Source organism: Loxodonta africana, chromosome 21 (assembly GCF_030014295.1).
Source record: "Loxodonta africana isolate mLoxAfr1 chromosome 21, mLoxAfr1.hap2, whole genome shotgun sequence".
Taxonomy (NCBI): domain Eukaryota; kingdom Metazoa; phylum Chordata; class Mammalia; order Proboscidea; family Elephantidae; genus Loxodonta; species Loxodonta africana.
Window position 1 is genome coordinate 67,977,790 of NC_087362.1, and position 14,512 is coordinate 67,992,301.

The 14,512-nt window shown below is 40.5% G+C and overlaps 1 long non-coding RNA gene across 16 annotated transcripts in view; it reads left to right on the plus strand.

The window, feature by feature from the left end:
- The window catches only part of LOC111752347 (uncharacterized), a 234,744-nt gene that overhangs the window by 204,210 nt on the left and 16,022 nt on the right, over positions 1 to 14,512 (plus strand). For 7 of the 16 annotated variants that reach the window (XR_010318902.1, XR_010318907.1, XR_010318903.1 and 4 more), the window contains 2 exons: positions 6,552 to 6,632; positions 7,789 to 7,949. This is a non-coding gene — a long non-coding RNA (uncharacterized LOC111752347). Of the gene's footprint in view, positions 1 to 6,551; positions 6,633 to 7,788; positions 7,950 to 8,498; positions 8,665 to 14,512 lie in introns of all 16 variants that reach the window. The other 9 variants (XR_010318900.1, XR_010318911.1, XR_010318912.1 and 6 more) reach the window with 5 other exon arrangements.

A 14,512-nucleotide genomic window follows, 5' to 3' on the forward strand; every position in this document is an offset into this window, starting at 1 on the left:
ACAGCTACCTGGCCAGCCGACTGGAAGAGATCCATATTTATGGCTATTGCAAAGAAAGGTGATCCAACTGAATGTGGAAATTTTGGAACAATATTATTAATATCACATGCAAGTAAAATTTTGCTGAAGATCGATCAAAAGCAGTTGCAGCAGTACATTAACAGGCAGCAGTACATCGACAGGGAACTGCCAGAAATTCAAGCCAGATTCAGAAGAGGACGTGGAACCAGGGATATCATTGCTGATGTCATATGGATCCTGGTTGAAAGCAGAGAATATCAAAAGTTGTTTACCTGTGTTTTATAGACTATGCGAAGGCATTCGACTGTGTGGATCATAACAAATTATGGATAATGCAAAGAATGGAAATTCCAGAACACTTAATTGTGCTCATAAGGAACCTGTACGTGGATCAAGAGGGAGTCATTCAAACAGAACAAGGGGATACTGCATGGTTTAAAGGCAGGAAAGGTGTGCATCAGGGTTGTATCTTTTCACCATACTAATTCAGTCTGTATGCTGAGCAAATAATCTGAGAAGTTGGACTATGTGAAGAAGAAAGTGGCATCTGGATTGGAGGAAAACTCATTAACAACCTGCCTTATGCAGATGACACAGCCTTGCTTGCTGAAAGCGAAGTGGACTTGAAGCGCTTACTTATGAAGATCAAAGACTCCAGCCTTCAGTATGGATTAAGCCTCAATGTAAAGAGAACAAAAATTCTCACAATTGGACCAATAAGGCAACATCATGATAAACGGAGAAAAGATTGAAGTTGTCAAAGATTTCATTTTACTTGGATCCACAATCAGCAGCAGTTCAAGAAATCAAACAACGCATTGCATTGGGCACATCTGCTGCAAAAGACCTCTTTAAATGTGTTAAAAAACAAAGATGTCACTCTGAGGACTAAGGTGCACCTGGCCCAATCCATGGTGTTTTCAGATGCCTCACATGCATGTGAAAGCTGGGCAATGAACACGGAAGACCAAAGAAGAATTGATGCCTTTGAGTTATGGTGTCGGCACACAACATTAAATATATAATGGACTTCCAAAAGAATGAACAAATCTTTTTTGAAAGAAGTACAGCCAGAATGCTCATTGGAAGCAAGGATGAGGAGACTTGGTCTCATGTACTTTGGAGATGTTATGAGGACGGATCAGTCCCTGGAGAAGGACATCATGCTTGTTAAAGTAGAGGGTCAGTAAAAAAGAGGAAGACCCTCAATGAGATGGATTGACACAGTGGCTGCAACAATGGGCTCAAACATAACAAGTGTCATGAGGATGGTGCAGGATCAGGCAGTGTTTCATTCTGTTGTACATAGGGTCACTATGAATTGGATCTGACTCTATAGCACCTAATGACAACGAAAAGTCCTTATACTTGTTGGTGCAGTTCCCTATGAGGCATCCGTCTTTCTTTTTTTTGTATGGCTTTGAATTACTTTCTGGTGTGTTTTCCCTTCAATCTACATAACCCCCATTAGTATTTTTTTGTAGGGTCAGTCTGGTGAATATGAACTCTCTCAGCTTCTGTTTTTCTGGGAATGTTTCAATTTCATCCTCGTTCTTGAAGAACAGTTTTTGCTGGGTATAGTATTCTTGGTTGGCAGTTTTTTCTTTCAGCACTTCAAATATATATATACACCATTGCCTTCTGGCCTCCAATGTTTCTGAGGAGAAATTGGCTCTTAATCTTATTGGGGATCATTTATATGGGATGTTCACTTCTCTTTCACGATTCTCTTTATCCCTACTTTTTGAGAGCCTGACTATGATGTGTCTCAGTGTAGATCTCTTTTGGTTTATTCTACTTGGAGTTATTTCATCTTTTTGAATTTGTAGATCCATGTTCTTCTTCAGATTGGGGACATTTTCTGTCATTATTTTTTGAAATGTTCTTTCTCTCTCTCATCTCCTCCTGGAAATCCCGTGATGCATACTTTAGGCCTCTTGATGTTGTCCCAGAATTCCACTAAACTGCGCTTAGCCTTCTTGAGCCTCTGCTATTATTGCTCTTCAACCTTTGTAATTTTGACTGTCTTATCCTCTAATTCGTTTATTCTTTTTTCTGCCTCCTTATATCTGTTGTTAAATCCTTCCTTTGTATTTTTCATTTCAGTTGCAATATTTCTTCTTTTTAACTCTTTTTTTAGATCCTTGTTTTGTTCTTGCATTGTTTTCCTTATTTCTTTTAGATTTTATGTCTATGTTTTTCCTTGGCTTTTTTGGAAACCCTGGTGGCGTAATGGTTCAGAGCTCTGGCTGCTAACTAAAAAGTCAGCAGTTCAAATCCACCAGGCATTCCTTGGAAACTCTATGAGGCAGTTCTAGTCTGTCTGATAGGGTCGCTATGAGTTGGAATTGACTTGATAGCAGTGGGTTTGGGTTTTTTATTTATGTTTAACACTGTTAAATTCTTTGATTGTTTTCATCATTTGATTTTCCATAGATGGACTTTCACTCCCTTTGTCATGTTCATTTGGATGGGCCATTGTTTCTCTTTTCTTTGTGTGTCTTGTGACTTTTTGTTGGGGCATTTCAATGTAACTATTTGCAGTAGCCTGGCAGCCAATCATGACCAGGTTGGGGAGGGACCGTCATGCTCCAAATTGACTCTTTGGGAAGTCTGCCTTGTTTATGTCAGAGCCCCTATCCCCTACCCCGTAGTATGTTGGCTGTGGGTATAGCCTCCACTGAAGACACCTGCTTCCTAACACACAGTGGCCTCAGTCATCAGTTTTCAGTGCTGACCATAAAGAGGGGATGGACAGACCCAAACCGATCCCCAACTCCCTCCCTCCCCAGGGAGGTCTGCCTTGTTGATTTTAGAACAGAAGCTTTGAATCCTGTCTCTTTGCACAGACAGGGGTTTGGTGGTTAGGGAAGCAGGCAGGTTTGCTTCCCCAGTTTGCATCAGCTGGTGGCCCATGTGGCTGGGGTGCGGGGCAGGGACAATGGGAGAAGTGATTTTTCTGCCATATGTGACTTGTTGATTCATTGATTCTTGTCTGTCTGCAGGTCTCCCACTGCTGTCCTCTGCTCTCCTATTCAGAGTCCCTCAAGGTCAAGCAATGTTTGTTTGTTTTATTTCTTATTGCATTTGTTGGAAAGGGTCAGAACAATGATCTGTTTATGCCAACATCTTCCCACTTGTCTCTATTGTTTTTGATCATATCTGTTAGTATAGTTTCATTGCTGTAGGAATTGCAATAAATATACTTTTCACAGTCTACTTAGAGTCATTATTTTACTACTTCAGTAGGAATGTAGAAACTTTACCACTGTGTAGGTCCTTTTACCCTTCCACCCTTTAATTTATACTTATCTCTTGTATTACACCCTTATCAACCCAGCTGGAGTCAAGATGTATGAGCTGTAGCACCAGTGTCAGTTAAATTTTCAAAGCCTTGGCAGTGCTATTTGGACCTGTCCCAGGTATGCACCACCAATGGCCAACTGGGACCTGGGCTGTGGTCTCTCCTGTTGTTCAGTTCACAGTCTATGTTATGCTGTTTAAGGTGAGATCCATGCTTATGCACCTCAGGGGTTTGCCCAGGAGTTCATAAATAACTTTATGGGGTTTTCCCCTAACTCTTTCCTCTTCACAATCTCTCAGGCACTGTCAGGCTTTCTGAGTCTTCCCTTTTCAGTCCTCCAGTCAGAAAGTTGAGGTTTCATTTATCTTGCTTCTGTGATGCATTTTGCATTGCTGTGCCAGCTCCAGGACCAAGAGGTGGAGGAGAGAAAAACAAAGCAACAGGTTCATCTGCCCCTTTGGGACAGTAGCTCCCCTGATTGGAGAAGGAAGCTCCTTTCCCTCAGAGTTTTATGTGTCCATGGGTCACAGTGGTTTAGGGCGTGAGTGAACGGACGGAAAAAGTGGTGGGGGGGGGGCGGCGGCATTATCAGACCCCGTTCCTGCTCCTCAAGCCAGACCAAAGGGGCTTTTCCTGGAGCTCTGTCTGTGCCAATGCCCATTCCAGGCGGGGTTGTGTTGAATCCAGGATGAGGAATACCAGAGGGAAAAATGGTTTGATGGTACTTTGAATTATGTTCTTTTTCCCCAAACCCTGTTATCTTCCCAGAGTCTTCAAATAGCTGATCCATATGTTCTCTCTATGTTTCCTAGCTGCCATCTGTGGAGAAACAAGATAGAGTGTACTTTCTTCATCTTTCTGGAACTGCAACCCCATCATCCACGTTGTCTTTTAAATGTTTGTTGACACTTTACACATATATTTATAGGTGTTTCTCCTCCAGTTCTCTTTGTCTTCATGAACTTACACTTTTGTTTAAAGTTTCTTATGATTTTAGTATGACCAGATGGTCAATCCTCCACCTTCCTTTCATGAAGTCCTAATAAAATTCTGTCTTACAGAAACTTTTGACTTTTTCGCCTTGCTTTTCTTGGTTAATATGATCAGTGATTTTTTAATTCCATTTCAAATGCTTAGGGATTTTTTGTTGTTGTTTGTGCTTAATAACAGAGGTCTCTGTTAGAGTAGTGGAAGAATTAAGAATTTTAAAGAATTGCTTGGAATCTGGTGTTTTGTTTTTTAGCTTGTTAGCTTGAAATAGAATTTTTTCCATTTTAGAAGATAGCGTGGGTAAAAAAGACATCTAGATTTTTCCTTTCTTTTATGTTAACCAAATTAAAAAATATATATATGTATATTTTAATTTGGGTTTTTTAAAAAATTATTATTCATGAAGTGAAAGTTCACAAATCAAGTCAGTCTCTCATACAAAAATTTATACTCCTAGTTGCTCTCCCCTAATGAGACAGCACACTCTTCCAGCCACTCTCTCTTTTCGTGTCCATTCAGCCCACTTCTGACCCCCTCTGCCCTCTCAACTCTCCTCTAGACAGGAGCTGCCCACATGGTCTCATGTGTTTACTTGATCCAAGAAGCTCACTCTGCACCAGTATCATTTTCTATCCCATAGTCCAGTCCAATATCTGTCTGAAGAGTTGGCTTGGGGAATGGTTCCTGTCTTGGGCCAACAGAAAGTCTGGGGACCATGACCTCTGGGGTCCCTCTAGTCTTAGTCAAACCTTTAAGTCTGGTCTTTTTACAGGAATTTGGGGTCTGCATCACACTGCCGTCCTGCTCCTTCAGGGGCTCTCTGTTGGTTCCCTGTCACAGCAGTCATTGGTTATAGCCAGGCACCATCTAGTTCTTCTGGTCTCAGGCTAATGTAGTCTCTGGTTTATGTGGCCCTTTCTGTCTCTTGGGCTCATAATTTATCTTGTATCTTTGGTGTTCTTCATCCTCCTTTGCCCCAGGTGAGTTGAGACCAGTTGATAAATCTTAAATGGCTGCTTGCTAGCATTTAAGACCCCAGCCGTCACTCTCCAAAGTGGGATGCAGAAAGTTTTCTTAATAGATTTTATTATGCAGATTGACTTAAAAAAAAAAAAGATGCCTCCAAAACCATGGTCCCCAAACCCCCACCTCTGCTACGCTGGCCTTGGAAGCATTCAGTTTATTCAGGGAACTTCTTTGCTTTTGGTTAAGTCCAGTTGTGTTGACCTCTCCTGTATTGTGTGTTGTCCTTCCCTTCACCTAAAATAGCTCTTATCTACTATCTAATTAGTGAAAACCCCTCTCTTTCCTTCCCTTCCTCCCCACTCTTGTAACCATCAAAGAATATTTTCTTCTCTGTTTAAACTATTTTTCGAGTTCTTATAATAGTGGTCTCATACAATATTTGTCCTTTTGCAACTAACTAATTTCACTTAGCATAATGCCTTCCAGATTCCTCCATGTTATGAAATGTTTCACGGATTCATCCTTGTTCTTTACTGATGTGTAGTATTCCATTGTGTGAATATACCATGATTTATTTATCCATTCATCCATTGATGGGCACCTTGGTTGCTTCCATCTTTTTGCTATTGTAAACAGTGTTGCAGTGAACGTGGGTGTGCATGTATCTGTTCGTGTAAAGGCTGTTATTTCTCTAGGATACAAATAAAATATATTTCATTTTGTTCAATTGTTGTTGGGTTGTTAGGTGCTGTCGAACTGGTTCCGACTCATAGTGACCCTGTGTACAACAGAATGAAACACTGCCTGGTCCCGTGTCATGCTCGTAATTATTGTTATGCTTGAGCCCATTGTTGCAGCCACTGTGTCAATCCATCTTGTTGAGGGCGTTTCTCTTTTTCACTGACTCCACTTTACCAAGCATGATGTCTTCTCCATCCTTGATCCTACTATTGTAATAAAAACCTTTTCCATCTGTACATTGTTTTTAAGACTTAGCATTAGTTTCTTAGGTAGATTTGATAATTGCATGTTTTCCTTCTTATGCATTAACATCTGCTATGTTTCTTTTTGAGAATAATTATTTTTATTTCACTTTCTCTGGGATTTTTTGCTGCCTCAACTAATAGTCTAAATGCCATTTTTCAAGTATCTTTAGAATTGCAAAATCTTTGCTGAATAGAAATATCTATTCTAGTTTCTAGGCTAGTAATTCAGCCAGAGTAGGTGGTTTTCAATATTTTCATTTTTTCCTTGTTCTTTTAATTTTAAGATTGTCATAAGCTTAGACCCTTAACTGAATGCCTTCAAGATCAAGGTGAAGCCGGAGTTTGGAGCTAGATTTTATCCACAGGTACGCTGATTTTAATGTTCACTTTTTGTTAACAAAGCTAATGTGAAAGAAATGTGTTTTCTGTTGCCAATTTAACTTTCTTAATTAAAAATGGAAGTTATAAAGTAATAGTGCCATGGGTAATGTTCTTAGGACATCAGAATGGGAGAAATGGGTTTAAAATTGAAACTGCTGGCATGGTGGTGACTCTATAGTACAGCATCAGGAGTTTCAACACTTTATTTAATGTAAAATGAATACCAGTGCCTTAAACTCTTTCAGCATTACCTTTTTAAACAGTTATAAAACTCTAAGAGGCATGACTATGAGAGAAGCACTGATGAAAGCGGAGAGTGCCACGGGAAGGTGGGAGTTTCAGAGATTAAAGCATGAATACTCTGGACTTTAAACTCTAGTGTAATATGTATTCCCTTTTGTAAATGAGGTCAGGCACAGCAGATTTCCTCATTTTTACCAACCTCATAAAGCTGGCAAGTGTCTGAAACAAACAGTCATTCTGGAATATGCTGAACCCTAGTATAACAAATCCCAGAGAGAAACCTTGATTTGATGTCTTTGTGCCAGCTGGAGTGGCTCTAGGAGTTAATTTTTTCTCTGACTGAAAAGCAAAGTATTCAGAAAAGTGTTTTTATAGAGAGCCTTAATACCCCCAAATTTCCGATTGTATCAGAAATTATTATCTTTTTGAAACAATAATTTTTCATTCATGAAGAACCTCCACCTACTTGGATTAGTTTATCTGCCATGTTTGTGTAGTCTACACCAAAGAATTTCTAACATTTTGTAGAATTATTTTGTTTTCCCCCAGGAAAAGCCAAATGCCATGCCAGACATGTCATTTTACAAAATATTAATAGATTTTTCCAATATCAGTATTATACGCAGTGGTACTTCGGCATATAAAATGTTGCATCTACAAAGACTTTAACATAAAAATATCCTTGACTCAAGACTCGCAGTTAAAGTGTAATAGTAAGACTAAATTAGTTTGACGATAATTTATTATCCTTAAAATTTAAAGTGGGAGGAAGCAAAGCGTCGTTCAGTAAGTACTATCACCATGTTTTCCAACAAGAACTTAAAGCTAAAATTTAGTAAAAACCAACTCAAATGTGATGTATTTGTGTAAACTTATAAAGCATTTTTTTTTTCTAAGCCTACAGGTTTGTCTTTCTTAACATACTTACTCAAATTTATAGACATTGAGTCTCAATAACATTGATGCTGTCAGAAGACTTGGTTTTTAGATTGAGAAACTATGGGTGCCAGAGAAGGCCTTTCGAGAGCATCGGCTACTAGATGGAGTGGCTGCTCAGGGTGAGTGGGGCTCCCATACCCTGCTGGCCTTCAGGGCCCGGAAAGGGGAGGCACCCCCAAGTTGGAGCCCAATGAGCCATCACTGCCATGTGACAGGGAATGGGCTGTGGAACCCATCTGTCCTAGCCATCATAATATAAACCAAAAAAAAAAAAAAAAGTATTGCCGTTGAATTGATTCCAACTCATAGCAACCCTATATGACAGAGTAGAACTGCCCCATGGGGTTTCCAAGGAGTGGCTGGTGGATTTGAACTGCCGACCTTTTGGTTAGTAGCTGAGCTCTTAACCACTGTGCCAGCAGGTCACCAAAGCAGAGCAGGGCTTCACAAAAAAACAGGAAAGAGACTGCAGCCCTTGCATGGGTTTCTGAATAAGTATCATTAGCCTTCCCAAGCCTTCCTGCATCTTTTCTGTATTATTTCACAGATTGATCTGGTAGGGAATTTTCCTTCTTTACACCACTATCTTAGTCATCTGGTGCTGCTATAACGGAAATACCATAAACGGATGGCTTTAACAAACAGAATTGTATTCTCTCACAATTTAGGAGGCTAGAAGTCCAAATTCACGGTGCCAGCTCCGGGGGAAGGCTTTCTGTCTCTGTCGGCTCTGGAGGAAGGTCTTTGTCATCAATCTTCCCCTGCTCTAGGAGCTTCTTAGCCCAGGGACCCCCGGTCCTGAGGACGAGCACTCCTGGCTTTACTTTCTTGGTGGTATGAGATCCCCATGTCTCTCTGCTTGCTTCTCTTTTTTATATCTCAAAAGAGATTGACTTAAGACACAACCGAATCTTGTAGATTGAATCCTGCCTAATTAACATAACTGCCTTTAATCCTGCCTCATTAACACCATAGAGGTAGGATTTACAATACATGGGAAAATCACATCACATCACAAAATGGTGGACAATCACACGATACTGGGAATCATGGCCTAGCCAATTTGACATATATCTGGGGTGGGAGGAGGGACACAATGCAATCCATGACAACCACGTTCCAGGGACGACTGGAAGATTATCTTCAACCATTTTACCTGAAGTCTCTGAAAAGGACATACATGTCCTGCTAAGACATCCTTTTGTGTTTTAAGTAGCTTTGCAGATTTGTCTTTGGTATGTTGTTTTTCTTCATTTTACCAAGTGATTTGTTAGTACTTTTCCTGTTTGTAGAGGGTAATCATAAATATCTGAATTAATACTTGAAGAAGCATTCACATTTAGGGCGGCAGTTTTTCTACAGGAAATTGGGTTAAGCTGCTTTCTATTCCCCCCAAAAATCTTGTTTTGCTGGGGTTTTAAGTTTTTATTTCTGTTTTTAAAACAGCTTCATTATTTTTACCTATTTATAAAATGAAACACATACTCTGCAAAAATTTAAGAAAATCCCCCAAAATACAAAAACACCAGCAAAGACTATATTTCCATAATTCCACTTCCTGAAGACAATCTCTCTTCCTGTTTGATGCAAGTCTTTTGGTCTTTTCTAGGGACCTAGAAATACAGCTATCTATGTGTGTGAAGGAGTCCCTGGGTGATGTAAAATGGTTAAGCATTGGACTACTGGCTGAAATGTTGTCGGTTTGAACCCACCCAGAGGCACCTCGGAAGACAGGCCTGGCAATCTGAGTCTTAAAAACCCTATGGAGTACCTTACACCATGCACAAAAACTAACTCCAAGTGGATCAAAGACCTAAACATAAAGACTAAAACGATAAAGATCATGGAAGAAAAAATTGGGACAACCCTAGGAGCCCTAATACAAGGCATAAACAGAATACAAAACATTACCAAAAATGATGAAGAGAAACCAGATAACTGGGAGCTCCTAAAAATCAAACACCTATGCTCATCTAAAGACTTCACCAAAAGAGTAAAAAGACCACCTACAGACTGGGAAAGAATTTTCAGCTATGACATCTCCGACCAGCGCCTGATCTCTAAAATCTACATGATTCTGTCAAAACTCAACCACAAAAAGACAAACAACCCAATCAAAAAGTGGGCAAAGGATATGAACACACATTTCACTAAAGAAGATATTCAGGCAGCCAACAGATACATGAGAAAATGCTCTCGATCATTAGCCATTAGAGAAATGCAAATTAAAACTATGATGAGATTCCATCTCACACCGGCAAGGCTGGCATTAATCCAAAGAACGCAAAATAATAAATGTTGGAGAGGCTGCGGAGAGATTGGAACTCTTATACACTGCTGGTGGGAATGTAAAATGGTACAACCACTTTGGAAATCTATCTGGTGTTATCTTAAACAGTTAGAAATAGAACTACCATACAACCCAGAAATCCCACTCCTGGGAATATACCCTAGAGATACAAGAGCCTTCATACAAACAGATATATGCACACCCATGTTTATTGCAGCTCTGTTTACAATAGCAAAAAGTTGGAAGCAACCAAGGTGTCCATCAATGGATGAATGGGTAAATAAATTGTGGTATATTCACACAATGGAATACTACGCATCGATAAAGAACAGTGACGAATCTGTGAAACATTTCATAACATGGAGGAACCTGGAAGGCATTATGCTGAGCGAAATTAGTCAGAGGCAAAAGGACAAATATTGTACAAGACCACTATTATAAGATCTTGAGTAATAGTAAACCTGAGAAGAACACATACTTTTGTGGTTACGAGGCGGGGAGGGAGGGAGGGTGGGAGAGGGTTTTTTATTGATTAATCAGTAGATAAGAAATGCTTTAGGTGAAGGGAAAGACAACACTCAATACATGGAAGGTCAGCTCAATTGGACTGGACCAAAAGCAAAGAAGTTGCCGGGATAAAATGAATGCTTCAAAGGTCAGCGGAGCAAGGGCGGGGGTCTGGGGACCATGGTTTAAGGGGACTTCTAAGTCAATTGGCAAAATAATTCTATTATGAAATCATTCTGCATCCCTCTTTGAAATGTGGCGTCTGGGGTCTTAAATGCTGACAAGCGGCCATCTAAGATGCATCAATTGGTCTCAACCCACCTGGAGCAAAGGAAAATGAAGAACACCAAGGCCACACGACAACTAAGAGCCCAAGAGACAGAAAGGGCCACATGAACCAGAGACCTACATCATCCTGAGACCAGAAGAACTAGTTGGTGCCCGGCCACAATCGATGACTGCCCTGACAGGGAGCACAGCAGAGGACCCCTGAGGGAGCAGGAGAACAGTGGGATACAGACCCCAAGTTCTCATAAAAAGACCAAACTTGATGGTCTGACTGAGACTAGAGGAATCCCGGCAGCCATGGTCCCCAGACCTTCTGTTGGCACAGGACAGGAACCATCCCCGAAGACAACTCATCAGACATGAAAGGGACTGGTCAGCTGGTGGGAGAGAGATGCTGATGAAGAGTGAGTTAATTATATCAGGTGGACACTTGAGATTGTGTTGGCAACTCTTGTCTGGAGGGGGGATGGGAGGATAGAGAGAGAGAGAAGCCGGCAAAATTGTCATGAAAGGAGAGACTGAAAGGGCTGACTCAAGAAGGGGAGAGCAAGTGGGAGTAGGGAGTGAGATGTATGTAAACTTATATGTGACAGACTGATTGGATTTATAAACGTTCACTTGAAGCTTAATAAAAGTTAATAAAAAAAAAAAAACCCTATGGAGTATTTCTACTGTGCACACATGCAGTTGCTATGAGTCAGAATTGACTCAATGGCAACTAACAACATGTGCATGTGATCTATAACTATTCTCTCTCCTTAAAATGCTCCCAACTTTCTTGCCCCTCCCACTCCACACATGGACCTCACCAGATGGAATATGCAGGAATCAGATCAACTACATATTTGGAAAGGGACGATGGAAAAGCTCAATATAAGCAGTCAGAACAAGGCCACGGGCTGACTGCAGATCAGATCATCAATTACTCATATGGAAGTTCAAGCTGAAACTGAAGAAAATTAGAACAAGTCTATGAGAGCCAAAGTATGACCTTGAGTATACCCCACCTGAATTTAGAGACCATCTCAAGAATAGATTTATGTGTTGAACATTAATGACTGAAGACCATGTATGAGTTGTGGAAAGACATCATACATGAAGAAAGCAAGAGGTCATTAAACAGACAGTAGAGAAAAAAAAGACCTAAATGGATGTCAGAAGAGACTCTGAAACTTGCACTTGAACATCAAGTGGCTAAAGCAAAAGGAAGAAATGATGAAATAAAAGACCTGAACAGAAGATTTCAAAGGGCAGCTCGAGAAGACAAAGTATTATGATGACATTTGCAAAGACCTGGAGTTAGAAAACCAAAAGGGAAGAACATGCTCAGCATTTCTCAAGCTGGAAGAACTGAAGAAAAATTCAAGCCTCAAGTTGCAATACTGAAGGATTCTACAGAGAAAATATTAAATGATGCAGGAAGCATCAAAAGAAGATGGAAGGAATACACAGTCACTGTACCAAAAAGAATTGGTTGATGTTCATCCGTTTCAGGAGGTAGCATATGATCAGGAACTGACGGTACTGAAGGAAGAAATTCAAGCTGCCCAGAAGGCGCTGGCGAAAAACAAGGCTCCAGGAATTGACGGAATACCAACTGAGATGTTTCAACAAACGGATGTAGCCCTCGAAGTGTTCACTTGTCTATGCCAAGAAATTTGGAAGATATCTACCTGGCCAACCAACTGGAAGAGATCCATATTTATGCCTATTCCCAAGAAGGTGATCCAACTGGTTATGGAAATTGTGGAACAATATCATTAATATCACATGCAAGCAAAATTTTGCTGAAGATCGTTCAAAAGCAGCTGCAGCAGTATATCGAAAGGGAGCTGCCAGAAATTCAAGCCAGATTTAGAAGAGGACATGGAACCAGGGATGCCATTGCTGATGTCAGATGGATCCTGGCTGAAAGCAGAGAATACCAGAAAGATGTTTACCTGTGTTTTATTGACTATGCTAAGCCATCTGACTGTGTGGATCATAACAAATGATGGATAACATTGCAGAGGATGGGAATTCCAGAACACTTAATTGTGCTCATGAGGAATCTGTACATGGATCAAGAGGCAGTCGTTCGAACAGAACAAGGGAATATTGTGTGGTGTAAAGTCAGGAAAAGTGTGCATCAGGGTTGTATCCTTTCACCATACCTATTCAATTTGACGCATTGAACACTACTGACCAAAGACCAGACAAGTTGTGGAATGACATCAAGGACATCATACATGAAGAAAGCAAGAGGTCACTGAAAAGACAGGAAAGAAAGAAAAGACCAAGATGGATGTCAGAGGAGACTCTGAAACTCGCTCTCAAACATCAAGCAGCTAAAGCAAAAGGAAGAATTGATGAAGTAAAAGAACTGAACAGAAGATTTCAAAGGGCCTCTCGAGAAGGCAAAGTAAAGTATTATAATGACATGTGCAAAGAGCTGGAGATGGAAAACCAAAAGGGAAGAACACGCTCTGTGTTTCTCAAGTTGAAAGAACTGAAGAAAAAATTCAAGCCTCGAGTTGCAATAGTGAAGGATTCCATGGGGAAAATATTAAATGATGCAGGAAGCATCAAAAGAAGATGGGAGGAGGACACAGATTCATTATACCAAAAAGAATTAGTCGATATTCAACCATTTCAAGAGGTGGCATATGATCAGGAACCGATGGTACTGAAGGAAGAAGTTCAAGCTGCACTAAAGGCACTGGCAAAAAACAAGGCTCCAGGAATTGATGGAATATCAATTGAGATGTTTCAACAAATAGATGCAGCGCTGGAGGTGCTCACTCGTCTACGCCAAGAAATATGGAAGACAGCTTCCTGGCCAACTGACTCGAAGAGATCCATATTTATGCCTATTCCCGAGAAGGGTGATCCAACTGAATGTGGAAATTATAGAACAATATCATTAATATCATACGCAAGCAAAATTTTGCTGAAGATCATTCAAAAACGGCTGCAGCAGTATATCAACAGGGAACTGCCAAAAATTCAGGCCGGTTTCAGAAGAGGACATGGAACCAGGGATATCATCACTGATGTCAGATGGATCCTGGCTGAAAGCAGAGAATACCAGAGGGATGTTTACATTTTATTGACTATGCAAAGGCATTCGACTATGTGGATCATAACAAACTATGGATGACACTGCGAAGAATGGGAATTCCAGAACACTTAATTTTGCTCATGAGGAACCTTTGCATTGACCAAGAGGCAGTTGTTCGGACAGAACAAGGGGATACTGATTGGTTTAAAGTCAGGAAAGGTGTGCTTCAGGGTTGTATTCTTTCACCATACGTATTCAATCTGTATGCTGAGCAAATAATCCGAGAAGCTGGTCTATATGAAGAAGAACGGGGCATCAGGATTGGAGGAAGACTCATTAACAACCTGCATTATGCAGATAACACAACCTTGCTTGTGAAGAGGACTTGAAGCACTTACTAATGAAGATCAAAGACCACAGCCTTCAGTATGGATTACAGCTCAACATAAAGAAAACAAAAATCCTCACAACCGGACCAATGAGCAACATCATGATAAACAGAGAAAAGATTGAAGTCAAGGATTTCATTTTACTTGGATCCACAATCAATAGCCATG